General features: G+C 34.5%; 1 long non-coding RNA gene across 4 annotated transcripts in view; it reads right to left on the bottom strand.

Annotated features, from left to right (window-relative positions):
- The window catches only part of LOC132669506 (uncharacterized), a 161,688-nt gene that overhangs the window by 34,777 nt on the left and 102,415 nt on the right, over positions 1–24,496 (bottom strand). For 3 of the 4 annotated variants that reach the window (XR_013555902.1, XR_009606129.2, XR_009606130.2), the window contains 2 exons: positions 8,779–8,878; positions 2,480–2,572 (listed from right to left, as the gene is read on the bottom strand). This is a non-coding gene — a long non-coding RNA (uncharacterized LOC132669506). Of the gene's footprint in view, positions 1–1,175; positions 1,580–2,479; positions 2,573–8,778; positions 8,879–24,496 lie in introns of those variants that run through there. The other variant, XR_013555901.1, reaches the window with a different exon arrangement.

Here is a 24,496-nt window from a genome sequence, read left to right on the forward strand (position 1 = left end):
GGAATGAGACACTTTAAGCAGTAAAGAGAAAGAAAAGTCACAAATGAATCACTAAGTGGAATAAAATCTGTGCTTTAATCAAAACTTTCTGTGACTCATCGATATTTTTTTCTCCTCCACAATATACCATGGTGAAGTCACTGTCTTAGTCACTCAATCAAGGGAGAATTGAATTTGAGTTCATTTCTGAAAATGAAGTCATAAAATTTCCCTGAGTGAAAAATGACGAACTATATTAACTCAGTTTGCATACATCCCAAATAAGGCAGGGAAGAAACTTGATTTGTAACTGTTGATGTCACTAGAATTCAAAGATGTGTAAAATTCCTAAGCTTATTTTCCATTCAAATGTGATGAAAGAAAGTACTTTCTTCAATCCCGTGGATTTCCAAACTTAAATTTTTTTTTTCAAACACAGTAGCTAATTCCTAAGATTTATTCGATAGGGCTATGATATGGAAAAAAGCAAGAAAAAAAAATGTGATAAACAGAATGGGTCAATATTTACAAAATTCATATCCCCATCTAAAAAACATGCCTATTAATATATAGTAATTTATCTGTGTCTTTGTAATCAGCAAGAACTTTTAAATTGGTCACTCAGCTTCATATAGTCCTCATTGATTTATCCTAACTCAAGTTAGAACTATAACCTCAATATTATAAAATAGAAAATATTAAGATTTTATATATATAAACAAAAACTATATATAATATATATGTATTATATATACATATATACATGTATTACACACACACACACACACACACACACACACACAAAACAACTTGCAAGAGCTCAGAACAAAAATTAGCAGGTTTTTCCATGGACAGATTTTATTGGGACTCAAAAAAAGGCTTTATAAAGACCAATTGAAACTATGGTCAAAATAAAATGAGAATTGGTCATTAAATCAAATGAAATATTCTCCTTCATATATCAGTTGGACTTGGGTTCCATGTGCATGGGATACTCCATGGGATTGTGGAGGAACTACGGTATTTATTATAAGAAAATGATTGCCCTCTCTAAAACTGTGCAAAAAAACCCCAATTCCTATGACATTGTAGGTAAAATAGGTATAATACATAAGAAAAAAATCATTACCATATTCTCTGAATTTAGATTTATAGATATTATTGAATAGATATTCTTGGTATATTTGGTTGAGAATATAGAAGTCTTATTTTTATGTGTAATGAATGTCTTTTGACATTCTGAGAGGTTACAACCCTACAGGCTGTCTGTAAATAGTCCATATTGCTTAATTCAGTTTTGGTCAAATGAATTATCCAGAGTAGTTGTTTACTGCTTAGTTCAGCTGGGAAACTTCCAGCATGGAGTCAAGGACCCTTGTGCTTTAGAAGTTCATTCTGAAATGTCCATTGCTACTTTTAGGAAGTTCAGTGAATACGACTTTGGGAACTTAATCCCAATAAAGAAAGATCATCTCTTCAAAGTCCAGAAGTGCCATCATTTTGACCTTTGTCACACAGCAGAAAATGAAGAGTAGCACCATGTCCTTTCTTGTTCTCTTCCCTCTCCATGTTTCTAAGTTCTTGACCCTTCCGTCTTCCTCTATACAAGAGAAATGACCTTCTTTTATCTCTGTAATCCCCCCAATAAAGGCACTGAACCCAACTTCTTGGGGTTAATTATCTGATCCTCTCTGACCATCTTCCTACTCAAGCCTTTTGTGCTGTTAGAATTTCCCTCGGCTTGTTTTGTTGATTGCCCATTAGGTGGGACCCTAGCTGAGCAAACATCAGGCAAACAAAAAGATATATATATGGACTTTTTTCCAGAGTGACATATCCTCCATTTCAATCTCAGCCTAAAATGAGATTTACCTTCCTCTCTAACAAAGCCCTTAGGAGATTCTGTTCAAAAGCTGAGCCAAATGATTTTCAGGAAAGATGTAGTACTCACCAGGTTCTCAATTGACTACCTAGATTATTAGAAAACACAATCATCCATTCACACACATTTTTGGGCATGCAAGACCAGTGATTTTTAATATTTTCTTTTAAAAATACACAGGAAATTCACTCTTTAAGTCAATGCAACTCAGAGAAACAGGAAAAGGATGGAATTTCAGAGCAAATAGCAAAAAGTGCATCCTTGTTTAGGTTATCACGTTTGCATAATTCCATTTCCATAAAGCAAGAATTTTACTCCATAGCACAGATGAGCCTTGAAGGGTAAGATATTTAAACTATGCATAGTTTACCTTGAAGGGCTTTTTTATAAGAATTTTTAAAAATTAATAATTAGTTAAGATGTGCCAAATCTACTTGTGATGAGCAATGGGTGTTGTATGTAAGTGATGAGTCACTAGATTCTACGCCTGAAACTAATGTTACATTCTATGTTAACTAACTTTAATTTAAATAAAAACTTGAAAAAAAATTAAAATTAAAAGATGTTCTGATTCTTATATTTTGAAAAACAGACAGATTTTAAAAAGAAAAGTTTTACCTTAGTTATGTTGATTTCAGTAGAATTTCCTTAAAGGCCTAAGGTATTTACATACTCCTCAACACCACTGAGTTTTCTATCCTTTCCTGAGTCCTAAAAAAATGGTGAAAGAAATAGATTAAGACTTGATAGTTGTTAGACTAGGTGAGTCTGACAATTTCCAGGTGAGTCAGAGAGCTCAGATTTACTCAGTATAAAAATCCTAGGTTAATATTTGGCTTTGTCCATTCTACAAGTGTAGAATTTACCACTCTGATTCTAATCAATCATGCCTGTAGTCTTTCTCTTTCCCACCACAGAATCATCAGCAACCAATGAAAGAGTCAGATTGCAAAGAACTAAGGGAAAGTAATCGTACTTAATTACTGATCATTTCCTCCAGAGTACAAAACTACACAATTTTCAGCTTTTGGGGCTAGCCCTGGAGCAAAATAATAATAATACCACTAATAACATAATAAACTAAGGAGTATATTTCTTGAGAAAATGTAGCCTTACACAAAATATTCTCACAGGGAGGCATAAGGGTACAGGTAACCCAAATCAGTGGTGTTCTAAAATGGAATTGATAAGCTTTGTGGTTTTTCAATGTGACAAAGTAGTAACCCATATTCTAGACATAAATTTCTTCAGGATGGGCTTGAGGAAACAGGCGTCAATTTTGATAACATTCAATCTCATAAGTAAGAAACAACCATCTTTCTCTTGCAATTGGTGTTTATGGGAAACCATGAATTCCTTAATGTTCTTCTTGGTTTATTCTAAGTATCAAGAGCAATGGACGAAGATGAGAGATGAATTATGAGAAAACAGTATCTTTAGTAAGACTATACATTTGTAGGTCATAGAGAATTTCTAGATTTCAGTGACTCCGGCAAATATTTTTGCTAACATGTTTGATATCAGGTTATGTCTTTGGGAAATCACATTTTTTAATGTCAATCTTTATTATCCAAAGGAAAAGGAGACTTGGAAAATAAAGAACCATATTTTTAATCTAATGAATCACATCCTAAAAAATGACAAGCAAGCACAGTAGAGACATAATAAAGATTTCCTATAGTTAAAATTACTAGTTATTTGCATAATCCCAACATCCGTCTGTTAAAACAATATGTACCCACATATTTTTTGTTTCAAAAAAGAACAGCAGGCAAAATAGCCGTACAGTTAAAATTCATGGATTTGAAAAAAAATTCTATATGATGAAGTTTATTTATGCTGAATAAATCCCAAATTTACTTTTTCTTTATTCAAAGTTTGAATATAGAACTGCTTCTTAGTTTTATGCCAACTTTTGAATAAATGAGTCATAGGAGGTAAAGCTATTGGTTGATAACAGAAAATATAATAACAGTACTCACATTTTGACATTTCTATTGCACCTTTCACCTTGAGAAAATCCAAGGCAATTAACCTAAAAATCATTTCTATACTGTTGGGATTTGTAAGCCCCAATTGAATCCAGTTATCTTCCAAGTTATCTAAAAGTATAAGTAGATCATCCACAGCCCTGTCGGCCTGTCAACCCACCTTACTGGCATTTGCTACCAAGAGGCCTCCAAGGCCTGGTGCATGCACACGACCCTATAAATGGTGGCCAGTTTCATGGAAATGAAGGAAATCCTGCCTTTTGTGATAAAATTCATGGGCCTTGAGGGCATTATGCTAAGTAAAATAAGTCAGACAGAGAAAGACAAATACTGTATGTTCTTACTTTCATATGGAATCTAACAAAGCCAAACTCATAGAAACACAGTAGAATGGTGGTTGCCAGGGTCTAAGGTATAGGGGAAATGGGGATATGTCAGTCAAGGGGTATACACTTCTGGCCATAAAATGGGCAAGTTCTGAGATCTAATGTACACCATGGTGACTATAACCAGCAATGATGCATTATATACATCTTAAGAGATAACACCACATATTCATTTAAAAAATGGTAATTGTTGGGGTGCTGGGTGGCTCAGTCGATGAGTGTGCAACTTTGGCTCATGAATTCGAGCCTCTCACTCTGGGATCGCTGCTGTCAGCATGGAGCTCACTTCACATCCTCTGCCCCCCTCTCTCTCTGTCCCGCCCCACCCACTCATCTCTCTGTCTCTCTTTCTCTCTCAAATAAATAAATATTAAAAAATGGTAATTGTGTGAGGCCATGGATGTGTAAGCTAAACTCATTGTGGTAAACATTTTGCAATATGTATGCGAATCATTATATTGTACAGCTTAAGCTTACATGTGTTATATGCCAATAATATTTCAATAAAGCTGGAAAAAATAAATACATATATAAATGATGCTAGTTTAAAATAATGATGGCCAGTTGGTCATAAAAGCTAATATTATTTTGTACCCAAGAATGAAACCATACAAATTTACTGACTTTATACTTTAGGGCTAGGCATACCTAGCTATTAAGCAGTTTATTTGTCAATCAAATAGAATATAAGTATCTTGAGGTATTAAGCATCCTTCTGTGTTATAGAATTCAAAATCTCACTAAGTACAAGAAGCACATAATTTCTGTTGTAAAAATCCTCTGTCTTAATATCCTCATTACATAGGCAATTCTAATGATCAGGTGAATATCTGCTTCTGTCTATACCCTTTAATCAGTAAACTCTTATTTTTTTTTTTTTATGTTGCAAAAGACATAAAATGTAGGTTCTTGCCTTCTGAGCTTTTACAGTTGATAAACAAAAATATACTAACATAATACTAAAGGTACTATGTCAGAATATAATTTCACAGTGCAGTAGGAACACAAAGGAAGAAAAAAGCAGATCTACCTGGGCATGAGAAAAGACTTCAGGGTCATAAAAATCACAGATAAATTGTTAAGTAAAAAAAAAAAAATTCAAATTGTAAAATTGTATTTACAGTATTAGCTCAGTTAAGTAAAGAAAAAATAGAAAAAATAAAGAGGTCGGTATATTAACTATGGTGCCTTTGCATACTGTAATGATGGGTGAGTCTTTGTTTTTTCTTTAACATACTCAGGGAAACAGGTAATATTTTCATGCTCAGGGAAAAACTCAAAACACCAACAAGATGTGTGGCATCTAGAATAAAACACATTGAGTCTACTTGAGGGAGAAGAGAATTTTTTTCATAATTGCCTAACTCTTATTTTAATTAACTAGCTTCAGTAAAGAGTCTTTTTAAAAAGAGAAGAGATAAAGAATACTAAATAGATCCATCTGAGAGACAAACTTAACAATCCTACTACCACTACAGTCAGGTAACATTAACTGTGTCACAACTGAGTGTATATCAGCTTCTAAAGTATAGCATTCAAGCACGTGAAACAGTATTTGTTTTAACACACTCTTTATGGAATGAATTTGAAAGACTTTTCTGAGTTGTCCTGAAGAGAAAAAAAAAAGCATCCTCCCACAGCTGGTTCCTCTATTTTTGGCTTCTCCTATCCCTGTTTTCATGGCAGCTGAGAAATATTAATGTGAGAAAAGTATCTTTTATTTTAGTCTTTAGAAAGAACTCAACAGAAAACCCTGCATCTTTAGTAGTAGAGGGTAAGAATTCCAGGATCATACTGTGGGGAGTACATTCCTGGAACAATGTGTGGGAAAGAAAATGTTACATAAAGTAATATGTTTGACTTACATATGACTTTCCCAAAGCGTATGCTGTTTACATATAATGCTAAAAAAACATATTTCACCAAAAGTTAATATGTCCCCTAGGAATAATTACGTAAAATAGGTGTATAATCAATCTCATACACATAAAAGGCAGAGTGGAAGAAAAAATTCTTTAACCCACCACCAATCAACAGAAACAAATGTTGACCAGATCCATTTGAAAATTGGAGAAACATTCAGCTTTATGAAAGACTTTTTCCTGACCCTTCCTATTAATTGTACACACCTATAAAATTAAATGCTTTAAAACATTAATCTTGAAAAAAGTAGTGATCACATTGGATCCAGCAAATTGGCAAATAAATAAATAAATAAACAAACAAACAGTACTGTAGTCATAGATCCAAGCCGCATTTGAAAGGGTAATGACAAGTTACTTCAGTTTTATTGACTCAATCAGATCATATGGTGAGTCATTTCCAGACATATCGATAAACTCATTGATTCCTCTCATTCTTGTAGTCACTGGACTATAGAAAAAAGGATCAGTAGCCATTTGACCTTCATTGTGTATTAAACAAACACCAGATGGCAAGGATTCATTCAGGAAATCCATTCTTTCTTTTTCATAGTCATGTTCACACTGCTGCTTCCCACTGAGCCTTTCTCTCTGCTTGTCATGGTGCCAAAGCTGCCTGCATAGCACCTTTCATGCATCACAGCTTTCAAATCTTGTCCCATTAGTTTCATTTTGTTTCCATCATAAATAATCTCCCACTTTCTCATACACTCTTTCATTATCTAATAATGGGCCGGGTCATTATACAAAGGAGCCAAGTATTAAAGGGTTAGTGAGTACAGTTTGTCCACTTGGTTTCTGGCCAGTGTATGAACTATTTATTAAACAGATAAATTTATGCAACTAAAAAAGGAGATCTAGAGGATGCAAACATCCCCATCCTGCTAACACATTTTAGCACAAGATACAGTGAAGACACTGGAATCTCAAATTGGAAACTTTAAAACACTATATACCATGAGTGTAACCTAACTCAACCTAATTATTTCAAGAAACACACAAAAGCAAATACCCTATCCTCTGTAAAATTCCGTCACAATTCCTCTCCTTGGCCATTCCCTACACTCATTTGGACATCAGCCAGCCATCCAGAAGTGTTGAAATGTTGGTAAAGCATTCACGAGCCAAGTGACTCCATTCTAAGAGTGTTATCCTATGACGAAATTTCACAGAGTCCAAGAAGGGAGACTTGTCTTTTGGGAGAATGTTGTATAGAGACAAAATAAGAAAGCTGGACGTTATGTGAGATTTATTGCCAACACTGTGAAGTTTAGTACAAACAAGGAGTGCTCCCTGGGTCTCAGTGGAGTGTCCTTCAGTGTTCACAGGAAGTTAAATATTGAACAAATAAAGTATTCTTACAGCTAGAATCAGTTTCTTCCATTATTTCAAGAAAAGTTAAGAAGTTTAGAATGCAGTGTGTAGGATGCTATAAATATAAATATGTCAGCACTGAGTTAAATCATCCCAGCCTATTATTCCCACAGGCAGGCCAATTATCAGGGGATAATTGGACTGATAATGAGCATTCTGACTGGTCGAGAGGTCCCTCTAGGGGTACAGCACCCCTTCCCCTTATAAGGCTATCCTCTGTGCCAAGAATGGCATAGGTTATAAGTGGGAACATTTAAAAGAATGTAGTATCTTTGAGAAAAATCAGTTTACGTTGATTGAAATAAGATGTTGAATACTAAATATTTTTTAATAAAGAAGCAAGGATACAAGCTATTTAGTAAAACACAATAGAGGTAACGCAATTATTTTGTTTGTTTTTTCAAAAAATATTCCATGGTGTGAAACAATTTCAACCATATTTAGAAAAATAAGAAATAAAGGATAAAAAGACCCACTCATGATTTCAACTCCCTAACAGAGCCAATTTAGTAATTTTAGAGTTTGAAATACATGTTTACTGCAAAGTCAGTTGTATCATTTGTGTAAGCAATTATTCCATTATTTACTGTTACATGTTGACAGTAAACTCATACTAAGCCCTGTCTATGCCAACATATTTAACTAAATATTTTCTGCCTAGATTGCTCTTTCCTGCCCTCTTTCAACAGATAAATGCTGTTTATTCTTCAACTTCAGCTTAATTTTCACTTCTTAGGGGACAGTTTTCCTCTGACTTCACAAAGATGAGTGCTTATATACCCTCTTACACACTGATTCTTCCTAGCCCTTAACATTGTATGTGATTATTTGTTACCCATCTCTTCCAGTGAACAGTGATCTCCATGAGGGCAAAGCGATTTGTCTTGCGCTTAGTATTATATCCCAGAATAGCACCTTGCACATAGTAAGTGCTCAATAAATAATCATTGAATGTCTGACAAATGAATGGATTTAAGCACTGTCTATGTCGCTCTAGATGGTGAGATCTGAACAAAGAGCAAGTGGTTTGTGTACCGACCCATGAACAAGAATACATAGAGCTAATGACAGAATCTGCCCTGATATTTCCATCACCTTAGCACTTTGTATCTTATGTCCTCAGCCCACTAGCCCTGTATAAAAAGAAAACATAAGAACTGTGAGTGATTATATAGGAAGGGGAAAAAACTGGTAGAGAAAAAGAAACTGCATAAAGCTCTCAGAAACTGTCAGTAATTATTTACCTTCTACTTTGTTTTCCTTTGAATGAAAGAAATATTTCTTCATAGTTTTCAGGATGGCTCTGTTTTCACATACAGTCCTGATCTCAGAAAAGTTATAAACCTGAAAATAAATTAAAAGGACCTTATCATATACTGCTGGATTCCACAGAGTCAAATTACACAATACATAACCAACCATTTCCAACTGAACCTCATCACAAACCTTGCTTAAAATGTCGGTTCAGATTTTTTGAAAACTCGATTCAATTTCTTGTCAACATTCTCAAGGTTTGTCTTGTGTCTCAGTTTTGCCTCAATTATTAATACCACCTTAAATTCCATTTAAAAAAAGAACAATTCTTATTGTTTTTCATCATATAAATTGTAAGCCCAATTATAAATCTATACAAAAATAAATTATATGTTTTATCTCTATATTTTATAGTTTTAGGTTTTATGGAAATATATGCTTAAAAGTCTGAGGAATTAAATAATTTTGACATTTTTCACCAGGATATTTCATTAGATAACTCAGCCACACCATTTCAATTTTTTAAATTATAAACTTTTTTTGGAGCAGTTTTTCATTCACTGCAAAATTAAACAAAAGTACAGAAAGTATCCATATACTTCCCTATTCAAACAAGTGTATAATCTCCCTATCAACATCCCACACTATAGTGGCACATTTGTTACCCACATTTGATGAATGTACATTGACACATTATCACCCCAGGTCCATAGCTTACATTAGGGTTGACTCATGTGTTGTACATCCTATGAGTTTTGACAGATATGTAATGACACATTTCCACCATTGTAGTACCATACAGAACGGTTTCACTGCCCTAAAAATCCTCTATGCTTCACCTATTTCTCTCTCTCTCCTCTTCAGTTCCTGGCAACCACTGATCTTTTTACTGTCTCCATAGTTGTTCCTTTTCTAAAATGTCATATAGTTAGAATCATCCAGCATGTAGCCTTTTCAAACTGGTTTTTGTTTTTACTTAGTAATATGCATTCAGATTTCCCCCATGTCTTTTAATGGCCTGTCAGTTCATTTCTTTTTCTCAATAAATAATATTCCATTGTCTTGATGTACCACAGTTTATTTACCCATTCTTCTGTAGAAGGACATCTGGGTAGCTTCCAAGTTTCAGCAGTTATGACTAAATCTGCTGTAAGAATCCATGTGCAGGTTTTTATTTTCATTAGCATGAGTAAACACCAAGTACAATTGCTGGATTATAAAGGAACAGTTACTTTACATACTTGCTAGTCTTTGGTATGTTCAGTGTCTAGGATTTTGGCCACTCCAATAGATATATAGTGGTATCTCATTGTTTTGCAATTACCTAAAGACGTATGATGTTGAACATCTTTTCATATACATACTTGCTTTCTCTGTATCTTCCTTAGTCAAAGTCTGTTCAAGTCTTCTGTCTTGAACCAGGTTATTTTAACCAGGTTATCTTCTTATTGCTTCTGTCTTGAACCAGGTTATTTTAACCAGGTTATTTTCTTATTGCTGAGGTTTAACAGTCTTTTGCATATTTTGGATGACAGTCCATTATCAGATGTTTCTCTTCTAAACATTTTCTCCCAGTCTTTGGTTTGTCTTCTCATTCTCTTGAATTGTCTTTTGCACAGCAAAAGTTTTTTTGATTTTAAAAGAGCTCGGCCAATCAATTGGTTTTTTTTCAGGGTTTGGGTCTTTTGTGTTGTATCAAAAAGTCACTGCCATATCCACCGTTACTTAGGTTTACTCTATTTTATATTCTAGGAGTTTTATAATTTTGCATTTTACATTTAGGTTTGTGATCCATTTAGAGTTGATTTTTATGAAGAGTGTAAGGTCTATGTCTAGATTTATTTTTTTTGCATGTGGATGTCCAGTTGTTCCAACACCATTTGTTCAAAAGACTACCTTTCTCCACTGTACTGCCTTTGCTCCTTTCGTCAGAGATCAGTTGACTATATTTATATGAGTTTACTTTTGGGTGTCTGTGCTGTTCCTTTTATCTAGTTATCTATTTTTTCACTAATACCACACTGTCTTCATTATCATAGCTTTATGGTGGGTCGTAAGTCAGGCAGTATCATTTTCCGACTTTATACTTCTTCAATATTCAGTTTGCTATTATGGCTCTTTTGAATCTCCATATAAACTTTAGAATCAGTTTGTTAATACCCAAAATGAGTTTGAGATTTTGATTGGGGTTGCATTGGATCTATAGATCAAGTTGGGAAGAACTTAACATCTTGACAATTTTGAGTCTTCTTATTCATGAACCAGAATATCTCTTCATTTATTTGCTTCTTTGATTCTGTTCAGCAGATTCTTGTGGTTTTCCTCACATAAGTCTCGTATATGCTTTGCCAGATTTATATCTAAGTATTTCATTTTGGTGGTGTTAATGTAAATGATATTATGTTTTTGATCTCAAATTCCACTTGTTCATTGGTGGTATTTGGAAAAGTGATTTTTCTTTTTATTGAAGTACAATTGACACGCAATGTTTCATTAGTTTCAGGTGTATAACATGGTGACAAGTCTGTATGTTATGCCACTGTCACCACAAGTGTAGCTACCAAACTGTCACCAAACAATGCCATTACAATACCATTGACTATATTTCTTATGTTGTGGCTGTTATCCCTGCACCTTATTCATTTCATAACTGGAAGCCTGTATCTCCCACACCCCTTTGGCAACCATCCGTTTATTCTCTGTACTTATGGGTCTGTTTCTGGAAAGCAAATGACATTTAACCTTGAATCCTGCAAGCTAGTTATAATCCATTATTAGTTTCGGGAGGTTTTGGTCAATTCTTTTGGATTTTCTACATAGACAATTATGCAACCAAAAGTTGTGCTCTATTTATTCTCTCAATTTTTGTTTGTCTAAGGAAGTCTTTATTTTCCCCTCACTTTTAAAGGATAATTTAATTTCACAGGGCACAGAATTCTAGGGTAGAAGCTTATTTTCCCTCAACACTATTTCACTTCACTCTCCTCTTACTGGCATGGTTTCTGAGGAGAAGTAGGATATCATTTTTATCTATGTTCCTCTATAGGTAAGATGTTTTTGCCTTCTGTCTTCTTTCAGGACTTTTTCTTTATCTTTAATTTTCTAAAATTGAATATACTATGCCTAGGTACAGGATTTTTTTTATGCTTATCTTTCTTATTATGCTCTGTGCTTCCTGGATTTATGGTTTAGTATCTGACATTAATTTGGAGGATTTTGTCATCATTAAGGCTTTAAATGATATTGCCATTACGTATATGCTACACTTTTTATTGTTGTCCTATAGTTCTTGGACATTCCTTTTTTTCAGTCTTTTTCTCTTTTAAGTTTTGAAATTTTCCATTGCCATATACTAAAGCTCAGAGATACTCTCCTCAGCTGTGTCCAGTCTACTGATGAACCCACTAAAGCATTCCATATTTCTGTTACACTGTTTTTGATAACTAGAATTTTTTTTAAGTTTATCTATCCCATTTTGTTTTTTGAGAAAAAGAGAGAGAGCGCATGCATGTGCAAGTGTGCAGGGGAGGGGCAGAGTAAGATGCGGAGAGAGAAAATCCCAAGCAAGCTGCAGACTCCAGGCTCAGTGTGGAGCCCAATGCAAAGCCAGATCCTATGAACCATGAGATCATGATCTGAGCTGAAATCAAGAGTCAGAGGCTTAACCAACTGAGCCACCCAGGTGCTCTCTAGGATTTCTTTTTAATTCTTTCTTGTATATTGCATCTCTCTGCTTACATTATCCAGCTGTTCTTGCATGTGATTTCCTTTTTCCATTAAAGCCCTTAGCATATTAATGAGAGGCATTTTTAAAATTCCCGTTCTGATAATTCCCACCACTAGATTATAATTTCCGTGAAGTTAAGAACTGTATCTCTTTGCTTCCCTGTCATTTCCAGAGCCTGGGATATAGTAAGTTTGCAAATATTTATTGAATGAATGATTCCCTCAAAAGTGAAAAGGATTTTCAATCAAAGTGACTCTACGTCTAAGATGTCAATCAGTTTGGATAGTTTTAAAACTCAATTGACTTACTTTATTTGACTAGCAAAGGCATGCAGTCAAAATGTCTTTATGTAGGCATAATTTATGTGATATCTTCTCACTAATATAATTATATGTAAAGTTATTTTCATATCTCCAAAATATTTATGCAATGATATAATATAATCAAATGCTAGAACACAATATGGGACAATTACCTCAATGAAATTCAGTAATATTTTAAATATAATCATATTACTATAGAAATATTTATTCTATACACTGTCTGAAATTTAATAAAATGAAATGTTATGGCTAGAAAATAAAACACTAAAAACTTAAAAAAAAAACTTGTTATAACTGGGTAGTGTAAATGTAGGTATTTTCTCTTTACACTTTTTGATGCTTTCCAAGTTTTCTACCATGAATACATATTGATTTTATAATAAGGAGAGATATTTTTTAAAACAAAGAGTATTTTAAGACACTAAAAATACAAATATAAATTGCATAGTTAAATTAAAGAGAGAAAGGTTAGGAAGAGTGGTCTATTCTCTCCTTTATCTTACTACATTGAGTACAAATGTGGAAATCTTCTGTCATCTCCATTTTGACTCCCGGTTCTAAAACTGTTAACTCATAGGGGTGAGTGATTTAATTATTATATCCTTCCTTGTGTCTTGATGTAAAGTTTTTTTTTCTTTTTTTTAAGTTTATTCATTTATTTTGAGCGGGTGAGGAGAGGCAGAGAGGGAGCGGAAGAAAGAATCCCAAGTAGGATCCATCCTGTCAGTGTGGAGCCCGATGCAGGGCTTGATCTCACAAGCCATGAGATCATGACCTGAGCCAAAATAAAGTCAGGCGCTTAACTGACTGAGCCACCCAGGCACCCCACTGGTATAAAATTTTATTAGCATTATTTGGAGGCTTTTTTTTCTATCTCATATGTATTAAGTAGTATACTTTGTTAATAAACTTTATTTTTAGTACATTTCAGATTTATAGAAAAATCATGAAGACAGTAGCGATTTCCCTATACAACTCTGTACCTTGTTGTCCCTATTATTGACATCTTACATTAATATAGTATTTTGTTACAATCAATGAATCAATATCGATGTACTATTTTTAATTGAAGCCCATACTTTATTCAGACTTCCTTGGTTTACTCAATGTCTTTTTTTCACTGTTTTTCCTGAATCCTATCCAAGGATAGTAAAATGTAACATTACATTTTACTTGTCAGGTCTCCATAGACTACTCCTCACTTTGACACTTATCAGAGTTCCCTTGGTTTTGATGACCTTAATAGTTTTGAGGAATACTGATTAAGTATTTTGTAAAAAGTTCCTCTATTGGGATTTGTCTGATGTATATCTCCTAACTAAATTGGAGTTATATGCTTTTTGAGGAGGAAGATGATAGAATTGAAGTGCCATTACCCTCACATCCTATCTAGATAAAATCAACAGGATTTATCACTGTTGATGTGAACCTTGATCACCTAGCTGAGGTAGTGTTTCCCAGGCTTCCCCACAGTCATGTAATTGTTCTTAACCTTTTCCACACTGGACTTTTTGGAAGGGAGTCACTATGCACAGTACTCACTTAAAGACTGGGAAAGTACGTTTCATTTCTTTGGGGGCAAAGAATTTCTATAAGGGATATTCATCTATTCTCCTTCATTTATTCATTCAGTCATTTATTTATATCAATATGGATTTATGGTATTTATACTTTGGATAAAGTCCACTGCTACATTTTTTAATTCTCTGTTCGTGGTTCTAGTCCCAGTTTTTGAGAGCTCTTTCAGTTGGATTCTGTGTCCCTTTTAACATACCCTCATCAGAGTATGTGTGTGTGGGGGTGTGTGTAGCACTTCTCTACTTCCTGGTACTATAAGATGATCCAGGCTCATCTTGTATATTTCCTGCCTCAGATCTAGAATCAATCATTTCTATGTGGCACTCTGGTTCCTCTTATTGGAGAATGGTATTAAAAACCAAGATCTGGGCACTAGGTGTGCTCTTTGCTAATGGAGTGCCACTTCTTTTAGGCACTCTAAGTTGTCAGAGCAAATAAATATTTGTGTGCACGTTAATCCATGTATATACAGGTATCTATATCTATAAATACTATATATAACCATCTATATCTATATTAAGCTAAACATAAATTCATACTAATGTCTTCAACTCTAATCCATTACCACATTGATCACCTTATTCTTTTTCCTTTGCTTATTAATTCTAATTCTGACACTAAGAAAGATGACTCCACAATTCACTATTTACTTAATTATTTAATTCTAATATACATGTATGGCAGTATGAGAAGTGTTAACCCATAGTCCCATGGAGAAAAAACACTTTATAAACCATAGTATAGTGCTCATGCATGGTTCTTCTACCTTTAGACTTACAGATTCTACTTATTTCCAAAGTTACTTAAGTCAGCACCTTTTCTCCCCACCACCTTCAGTTAGATTTCATATACTGGTAACAAGGTTATATTTTTTTTATCACCTATTTCATTCCATCCTGAGATCTCAGGATCTCCTAAATAATTTTTTTTTAATTTTCATACATTGTTTTATTCTTCATACAGCACTGTTCCATAGATTTTGACAAATGCAAAATATATATGTCTACCACTGCAGATTATGCTGAACAGTGTCACTACCCTATAAATGTTCTGTGTTTCACCAATTCAATTCCTTTCCTCCCTCCTTGCAGCCACTGATATTTCTACCTTCTGTAGGTTCTCCTTTCTGAAATGTCACATGATTAGAATTATATAGTATATAATCCTTTCAGACTGGCTTCTTTAATTTAAAAATATATATTTAACATTTATCAGGGTGCCCAGGTGGCTCAGTTAGGTTAAGCATTTGACTCTTGATTTTGGCTCGGGTCATGATCTCACAGTTTGTGACTTCAAGCCCAACATCAGGCTCTGCACTGACAGTGCGGAGCCTGCTTGGGAGTCTCTCTCTCTCGCTTTTTCTCTCTGCCCCTCCCATGCTCGTATGCTCTCTCTCTCTCCCTCCCTCAAAAAAAAAAATACATAAATAAATAAAAACTTTAAAAACATTTAAAATTTATCTATATCTTCTCATGGCTTATTAGTTTATTTTTATCACTGAGTGATATCCCATTGTGTAGACATAAAACTGTTTATTTACTTGTTGAAGAACATCTTGATTGCTTCTAGATTTTGGTGATGACAAAGTTGTTACAAGCACTGGAACAAGCATGTGGAATAAGCGGTGAAAAGAGTCAGATAAATATCTAGAAGCATGACTGCCTGTGATATGATCACATAGGTGGGAATATGTTTAGTATTATAAGAAAGTTTCCACTGTCTTCCAAAGTGACTGACTAGCATTTTGCCACCCAACCAGTAATGTTGCTCCAAATTCTCACCACCTTTGAGGTTTGTAGTGGTATCTCACTGGTATTCTAATTTGGAATTTTCTTTTTTTTAATTAAAGTTTATTTATTTATTTTGAGAGAGAGAGAGTGCGCAAACAACGGGAAAAGAGAGAGGGAATGAGAGAGAGAGAGAGAGAGAGAGAGAGAAAGAGAGAAAATCCCAAGCAAGCTCTGAACTGTCAGTGCAGAGCCCAACACAGGGCTGAAACTCACAAACCCTGAGATCATGACCTGAGTCAAAATCAAGAGTCTGATGCTCAACTCACTGAGACACCCAAGAGCCCCCTAAGTTGGAATTTTCTAAAAACAAATTATACTGATCATCTTTTCATCATCATCCATATACTTATTTTCCATGTATATATATTCTTTGGTGAGTGTTTTTTTAATCATTAAATTTGGTTTTTATTTTCCTAGTTGTTGAATTTTAAGAGTTATTTGTATATTTTGTGTACAAGTTCTTTCTAGGTGTGTGTTTTGCAAATATTTCTCCTGGTCTAAAACTATTATTATTATTCTCTTATGGTACTGAACTCAATTTGCTAATCTTTTGTTGAGGAGTTTTTAATCTGCATTCATGACAGAGACTGATCTATAATTTTCATTCCTTGTAATATCCTTGTTGGCTTTGGTATTAGGGTAATGCTGTCCTTAAAAAGAGTTAGGAAGTGTTCTATATCTGTATTCTGAAAGAGATTTTGGAGAATTGGTATTATTTCCTCCTTGAATGTTTGGTAGAATCCACCAATGAAACTATCTGGGCTAATGCTTTGTTTTTCTTGAAAGGTTAGTAAATGTTATTTCAATTTGTTTAATATATACAAGCTACTCAAATTAGACACTCACCTTTTTAAGTTTTGGTAGTGTGTATCTTTCAAGAAATTGTTCCATTTTTAAATATCAATTTGGGGGAATAGAATTGTTAATAATATTCTTTAGTTTTTCTATTCATGTACTTGGACCAGTAGTGATTATCCTTCTTTCCTTTCAGATACTATGAACTTGTTTATTCCCTGTTTTTATTTGGTTAACTAGCCTACAGGTTAATCAATTTTGTCGATAGTTTCAAAGAACCAGCTTTTGCTTTCATTGATTTTTCTACTGATTTCCTCTTTTCGATTTTATTGGTTTCTGCTCTAATTTTTATTATTTCTTTTCTCTGATTTGATTTAGGCCTACATTGATCTACTTTCTATAGTTTCCCAAGGTGGAAGGTTTTTTATATATTTTTAAAATTAATGTATTCAGTGCTATAAATTTCCCACTAAGCACTGGTTTTGCTGAATCCCATAAATTTTGATAGGCTGTATTTTCATTTTCATTTAGTTCAAAATATTTTAAAATGTCTCTTGAGATTTTTACTTTGGCCCATATGTTATTTAAAAGTGTGTTTGTTTAACCTCCAAGAATTTGGGATTTTTTCTAACTATTTATGTGCTATTGATTTCTAATTTAATTCCACTATGGTCTGGCAACATACCCTATATGGTATACTTTTTTTTAAATTGGTTAAGGTTTGTTTTACGACTGAGCATATGGTCTGTTATTAAGAATTTTCGAGGTAACCTTGAGAAGAACATGTATTCTGCTCGTGTTGGATAGAGTATTCTATAAGTGTTTATTAGTTTGGGTTGATTCATAATATTTTTCAGTTCAACTATATCCTTCCTGATTTTCTGTCTGGTTGATTTATCAGTTACTGACAGAAGGATGCTAAACTATCACAGTAGATTTGTTTATTTCTCCTTGAAATTCTGTCAGTTTTTTATCTCACATACTTTGATGCTTTTTTGCTGTGGGGGGTGTGTGTGTGTGTCTGTGTGCGTGTGCCTGTTAATTGTTATGTCTGCTTAGAGAATTGGTCCATTATCATTATATAGTGCCTACCTTAACCCCTAATAATTTTCCAAAGTCAACTATATCTGAAATTAGTACAGTTATCCTTGCTTTCTTTTTGTTAGTATTAACATGATATTTCTCCACCCCTTTACTTTGAGGCTGGGTCTTTATACATAAAGTGGCTTTCTTCTAAATATCATACAGTTTTGTCTTTTAGTTAAATAAAATAATCTCTGTCTTTTAATTTGTCTATTTAGGCCATTCATATTTAAAATATATTTTGATATAGTTGGATTAATAACTACCATGTTTCTGTTTTGTTTTCATTGCATTTGTTCTTTGCGCCCTTCTCCTCATTTATTGCATTTTCTGGTTTTAATTTAACATTTTATATGATTCCATTGCTCTTCCTCTTTCAGCATATCAAGTATGCTTATTTTAAGATGTTTTAGTGGTTACACTAGAGTTTGCCATATATGCTTTGAATTAATCCATGTCCATCTCAAACTACATAATACCACTTCACGTGTAGTGCAGCACCCTCGAAATAGTATTCCTGATTTCTTTCTGCCCCTTATATTGTTGTCACCTATCCTACTTATCCATGAGCTACAATCACACAATATATCATTACTATTACACTAAAAGCAGTTATCATTTAGATTAATTAAAAATAAGAAAAGTAGCATATTTAAATTTTAACAAAATACCTTCAACTATTTCTTCTTTAATGTTCTTCCTTTCTTCATACAGATCTGAGTTTCTGAACAATATTATTTTCTCTCTCCCTAGAGAATTAAAAAAAAATATTTCCTTTCAGAGGCCTATTAGTGACACATTCCTTCAATTACTGTTTGGCCGACAAAGTCTGCATTGCTGAGAAAATCTTATCTTCGGAAAAATAATTTCACTGGATATTTAATTATAGGTTGAGTTTTTTTTCACTTTAAATATTTTATCTCACTCTCTTCTTTCTATCACAATTTTAGAAAGGATATGTGCTCTAATGTTTGTTCTGTTTCTTCCATAAGTAAGATGTTATTTAAAATGTGGCCATTTTTTTAATAATATATTCTCTTTGTCTTTGGTTTTCTGCAGTTTGAATATGAGTTGCCTACATTTGTTGTTGTTGTTGTTTTTGTTGTTGTTGTTTATCCTGACTGTATTTTCTGGAATTCCCAGGTTTGTAGTTTAGAGCCTGTTATTAATATTGGAAAACCTCACCATTATTACCTCACATATTTTTTCTGTACCTTCTCTCTTCTCCTTCTGGTATCCCAGTTGTATGGAGGCTATACTTTTTGTAACTGTACCACACTTAGTGAATGCTCTTTTCATTATTTTCATTATTTTTTCCCTTTGTGCTTCTTTGTTGAAAGTTTATAGTAACCTATCTTCAAACTCATTTATTTTCACAGCTCTATAAATTGATGAGCCTCCCCCTTTTTTAATGATTTTATTTTAATTTTTTAATGTTTATTTTTGAAAGAGAGACAGAGCATGAGAGGGGGAGGGGCAGACAGTGAGGGAGATACAGAATCTGGAGTAAACTCCACGCTCTGAGCTGTCAGCACAGAGCTTTATGCGGGGCTCAAACCCACAAACCATAAGATCATGACCTGAGCCACAGTTGGATGCTTAACTGACTGAGCCACCCATGTGCCCCTATTGATGAGCCCTTCTAAGGCATCCTTTGTTTTCATTATGGTGGTTTGGGGTTTCTAGCATTTTATTTTGATTCTTTCCTAACATTTCCATCCCTCTGTTTACCCATATATTCCTGCATACTGTCTACTTTTTTCATTAGCACCCTGAACATATTAACATAGTTATTTCAAACTCCCTGTCTCATTTGCAGCTCGTGAGTTCGAGCCCTGCATCAGGCTCTGTGCTGACCGCTCAGAGCCTGGAGCCTGCTTCAGATTCTGTATCTCCCTCCTCTCTGTCCCTCGTCTATTTGCACTCTGTCACACTCTCTCTAAAAATAAATAAATATTAAAAAAATTAAATTCCCTGTATCATAATTCTGACATCTGTGTCATATCTGAATCTGGTCTGATGCTTGCTTTGTCTTCTGATTGTGATTTTCCTTTGTCTTTCAGCATACTTTATAATTTTTTGTTGAAAGCCAGACATGACGTAACAGGTAATAGAAACTGAGGGAAATAGGTGTTTAATGTAAGGTCTTATGTTAATATGGCTAGGAGCAGAGCTGTGTTTAATGTTTGCTATAGCTGGACCAGAGGCTTCAAATTCCTTTAATGTCCTTGCTTTTGTCTTGTTTGTCTTTGGCTTCCTTAAGAACTCTTCCTTAGGTAAAGTCTGTCTTTCAGTTCCTTGAGCTATAATATTGTTAAGATACTAGATACCTTTTGATGTGTTAGAAGGGAATGGGGAAGAAGAAGAATTGTACACTATTACGATTGAATCTCTGTCTTTTAGTGGGCCTCTGCATCTGGGATGTAACCTTCACAAGTTATAGTTCTTAGATTTTTTCCCCCTTACGTGTTATTGAAAAACTACAGGAGGCTGGAGCAGAGAAAATGCCCTTCCCTTAGGTAGCTAAGACTCTGGTGAAGTCTTTCCTCTGAAGAGTAGCCATTTGATATGAGAACACTCTTACAGTATTTCACAATGGCTACTCTTCCCCTCCCTTGTGAGAGCCAGGAGGGTATCTTTCTTGGCTCTTCAAGGTGAGAACCTGGTATAATTCCACTAGATAAAACCCAAGTAATTGTCAGGGACCCCTTAAGACTAAAGCTCTCAGAAGCCTCTCACTTTCAAGCTAGTCTACACTCAGCCTCTAACAACTCATCAAAATGCTCATTTAAGTGTTTTCAACAATGTATGACTCCAGGACCTTCTTCGTATGGAATGGAGATGGAGACTGATTTCTCATTTGCCTGTCCTTCTGGATTTCAGGGTGCCAGTTTGTTCTGCAACCATCATCCTCTGATAACTCCAAGAAAAGCCATTGATTTTGTTTGCTCAACATTTGTTTTTTTGGTTGCAAAAATGGGAGTGACAACTTCCCAGCTTTTACATGTCAGAACTGAAATCAGAAGTTTGACTTCTTTTTATTTTTAAATCACTACTGCTAGACTATTTTGCCTGCACAAAGTCTCAATACCTCTGAAATTAACTAACCAAGTCTGTTGGTCTCATAAACACAGACATCCATGGATGGGCTTGCCTCTCCCAAGGCAACAGAAGAAATCCATGTGCCAGAGGAAATTTTAGCCCTGGAGTCATTCTCAAGGCTCTGGAAACCCCCACACTTGAAAATATAAAATTGATATCATCATCATCCAAGTTTTTATTTCACTGCTTTTAAAAGTAGTGAAATATATGCCACAATATGTCTCATTCTAAAGGTTGAAAATTTTATGCTATGACTATAATGACATCATCCTGCCTCCCACAGAAGGCTTTTGCTTGGAGAGTTCAGCAAAAGAACAAAATTAACAGGAAACGTCACTTTCACACACAGATGGAAAAAATGTTAACATCTTCTGAATTCTATGACAGTCTCCTTGATGGGAACATACATGTCACCAAAACGTACCAACAATGTGCAAACACATCTTATGAACAGGTGCTAAACTGAGGTCACTGCTGGAAGATGGGAGCTTTGGCAGTACTGAGAACAAAAGATTCCTCCTAGGTGTAGTTTGAAGCTAAGAAATAAGAATCACGTGTAAGGAATGTTCCAGGCAGGATAAAACTTGTGAATGCTTGAGTGACAATGTACCGAGGAGGCCTCCTATTACTTCTATTCTACCTTTATTTCATAGATCGTGAACCAATCCCACTCCTTTCTTAAAGATTTTGTGGAATAAATTAAAAATTCTCTTCTGGTTAAATAATGTTGTGATCATTCCAAAAAGAAAAAGAAATATATGATTCTTTTCTCTCCTTGAGGACTGACTTCAGTAACATTAAATTATGAAAACAGTACAGAAATATCTAGCAGATTTATTTTGCTCAAAGTTTCCCTATGTATTCCCTAAGTGATCTAACCTCTAAAATGTATTCCATGTTGCCAGTATACTGAGAACAAAAAAGAACAACCAAAAGCATATATGGCTAGTTCTATGTCTAGGGAGAATATTAATGTGAGTTTTCTATACATAAGATAAAAAAGCCACATTTATTTTCCTTCCCTATTTAATCCTAAAATTGTTTTCTCTTGAAATGTTCACAGAGCTATAACATAAGATTTTTAAAATAATATTTGTGGTAATACATGTAAAATGAGACCCGCATAATGTTATAGTGAGAAGGTAACATTCTTGATCAGTGCATGGGAGAGGTGTATAGGGGTATCAAACATTAAGGGTTTATAAGGCTGGGTTATTGCTCAAAGAACTGAATGTGAAATAAAAATGTTACCATACTACCATTATCTAATCCCTTCCTCATCCACATCACATCACACACATACCCGCACACACCACATATGCACATACCACATACGTACAAATACACAGATACCTTCTTCTAGTACTCTGCTCCATTAATTCTTTCCTTTCTATGGCCTGTGTAGCATGTTACTTTCTCCTGTCTCCCTCCTTCAGGCTAGCAAAATCTTTCCTCAATTCTACCTTCTTTCCAAGCTGTAGCACTATCTTCTTCCTTTTATAACTCTTTTGTTATCCCTTTCACATTTGAAATTGTGGAAAATTTGTCCCTATTAGACAATCAAGTACACATCAAATACAGAGAATGGTGAACAAAAGTTTTTTACTTTTCCCTTTAGCAGGATCTCCCATCTCTTCCAAGGAGAAACATGAGGAAGTCTCTTTTCTAACAGCTTCCTTCTCATTTACCATGCTTCCTCAATGCCCTCTACCTCAGGATCCTTTATCTTCTTTTCTTTAACTTCATTCCAAGCTGTCAATCTATTCCAACTGGTTTTCCCAATATGAAAGTGTGTGTGTGTGTGTGTGTGTGTGTGTATTTTGTGCTGGTGAATGGAGTTTCAAGTCATCTGAGTATTTGTGGAGTATGAGCATAGGGGGTAAAGGACCATGGTTATCTAGCAATATTCAATAACCCTCCTCAAACTATGTCATTAAAATTATCAATAAGACTCTGTATCTTCTTAGTTTTCTCCTTTCTCCTATTTATAACTCTGTAGTATTTGAGCCTTCCTACTAATAATTTTTCACTTTAACTGGCTAGTGGAACAAAATTCCCAATGCTTTTCATTCTGTAACTCTAAAAATTCCTTCTCTATCTCCTTCATGGGTGTCTTCCTAAAGAAGATGGACATGTTACTAAATAGAGACATTGCTGAAGGTATGTTTTTGGCTTTTGTCTCACTTTGTATTTATTCTTTGAGTCATCATACCTCTTCTGCTTTTTCTCTGTATAGATGATGTTCACACTAGCACTGAGGAGGTGACATCTAAACTGGCTTTTGAAGGATGAGTGGGAATTATTAGGATGATGATGGGATCAAAATGAATGTGGAAAATGGTGCTGCATACACAAAAATACAGATGAATTAGGATGGCAAATTTAGGAGAACTGCCAACATTGCACATGAGTGAGTATAAACTGTGCACTGGTGTTGTGCAATGCTATATCCTTGATGGAATATTAGGAATAAGAAGGAGCTATGGAAGCTGAAGCCACAGCAATACTAAAGTCATTCATGATAATGAAATTTGAACTTTATTCTTTACATTAGTATATCCTAAAGCAGGTTTTCAGAACAACTGATTGATAAAAAATTGATGTGTATTTAAAATAATCCATAATCACATGAATTCAGGCCATAAAATTGATCACATTTGAACAGGTTTCTTTGCTAGAAGGGACAATTTTTAAAATATTTATTTATTTTTCAGGGAGAGAGAGACAGACAGACAGACAGGCCATGAGTAAGGGAGGGGCAGAGAGAGAAAAAACACAGAATCTGAAGCAGGATCAAAGCTCTGTCAGAGCTTGATCTGGGGCTCAAACCCAGGAACTGCAAAATCATGACCTGAGCCGAAGTCAGACACTTAACCAACTGAGCCACCCAGGTGCCTAGAATGGGTTCTTTATAGCCAACTTACCCCCTAATTCTCTTAAGAATATAATATGTGGTATTTGCTATGGGACCCTTTGACATTTTCTAGAATATACATTGGGAATATGCTTAAACAATGGGGGTCATAGAAGTAATTACTTCTAGTTTTAAAGATGACTCAGATAACAGTACAAAAAGTGGCTTAAAGATATAAATCCGATAAATATTGCCACAGGCAGTCACATAAGAGAGGAAATGAGGATAAATGAAGCAAAATGAGTAATGAATAGTTGATCTCACAATAATTGGTAAGAAAATGATGTTCTGGGTAAGGCAATGACACAGATAATGATAATGGAGAGGAGTAAGACATTTTTCAAGAGCTTTTAAGGAGGTAGACTCAGTCTCCTTGTTTGGTTTTTTTTTTTTTTT

Source organism: Panthera onca, chromosome B3 (genome assembly GCF_046562875.1).
Source record: "Panthera onca isolate mPanOnc1 chromosome B3, mPanOnc1 haplotype 2, whole genome shotgun sequence".
NCBI classification, from domain to species: domain Eukaryota; kingdom Metazoa; phylum Chordata; class Mammalia; order Carnivora; family Felidae; genus Panthera; species Panthera onca.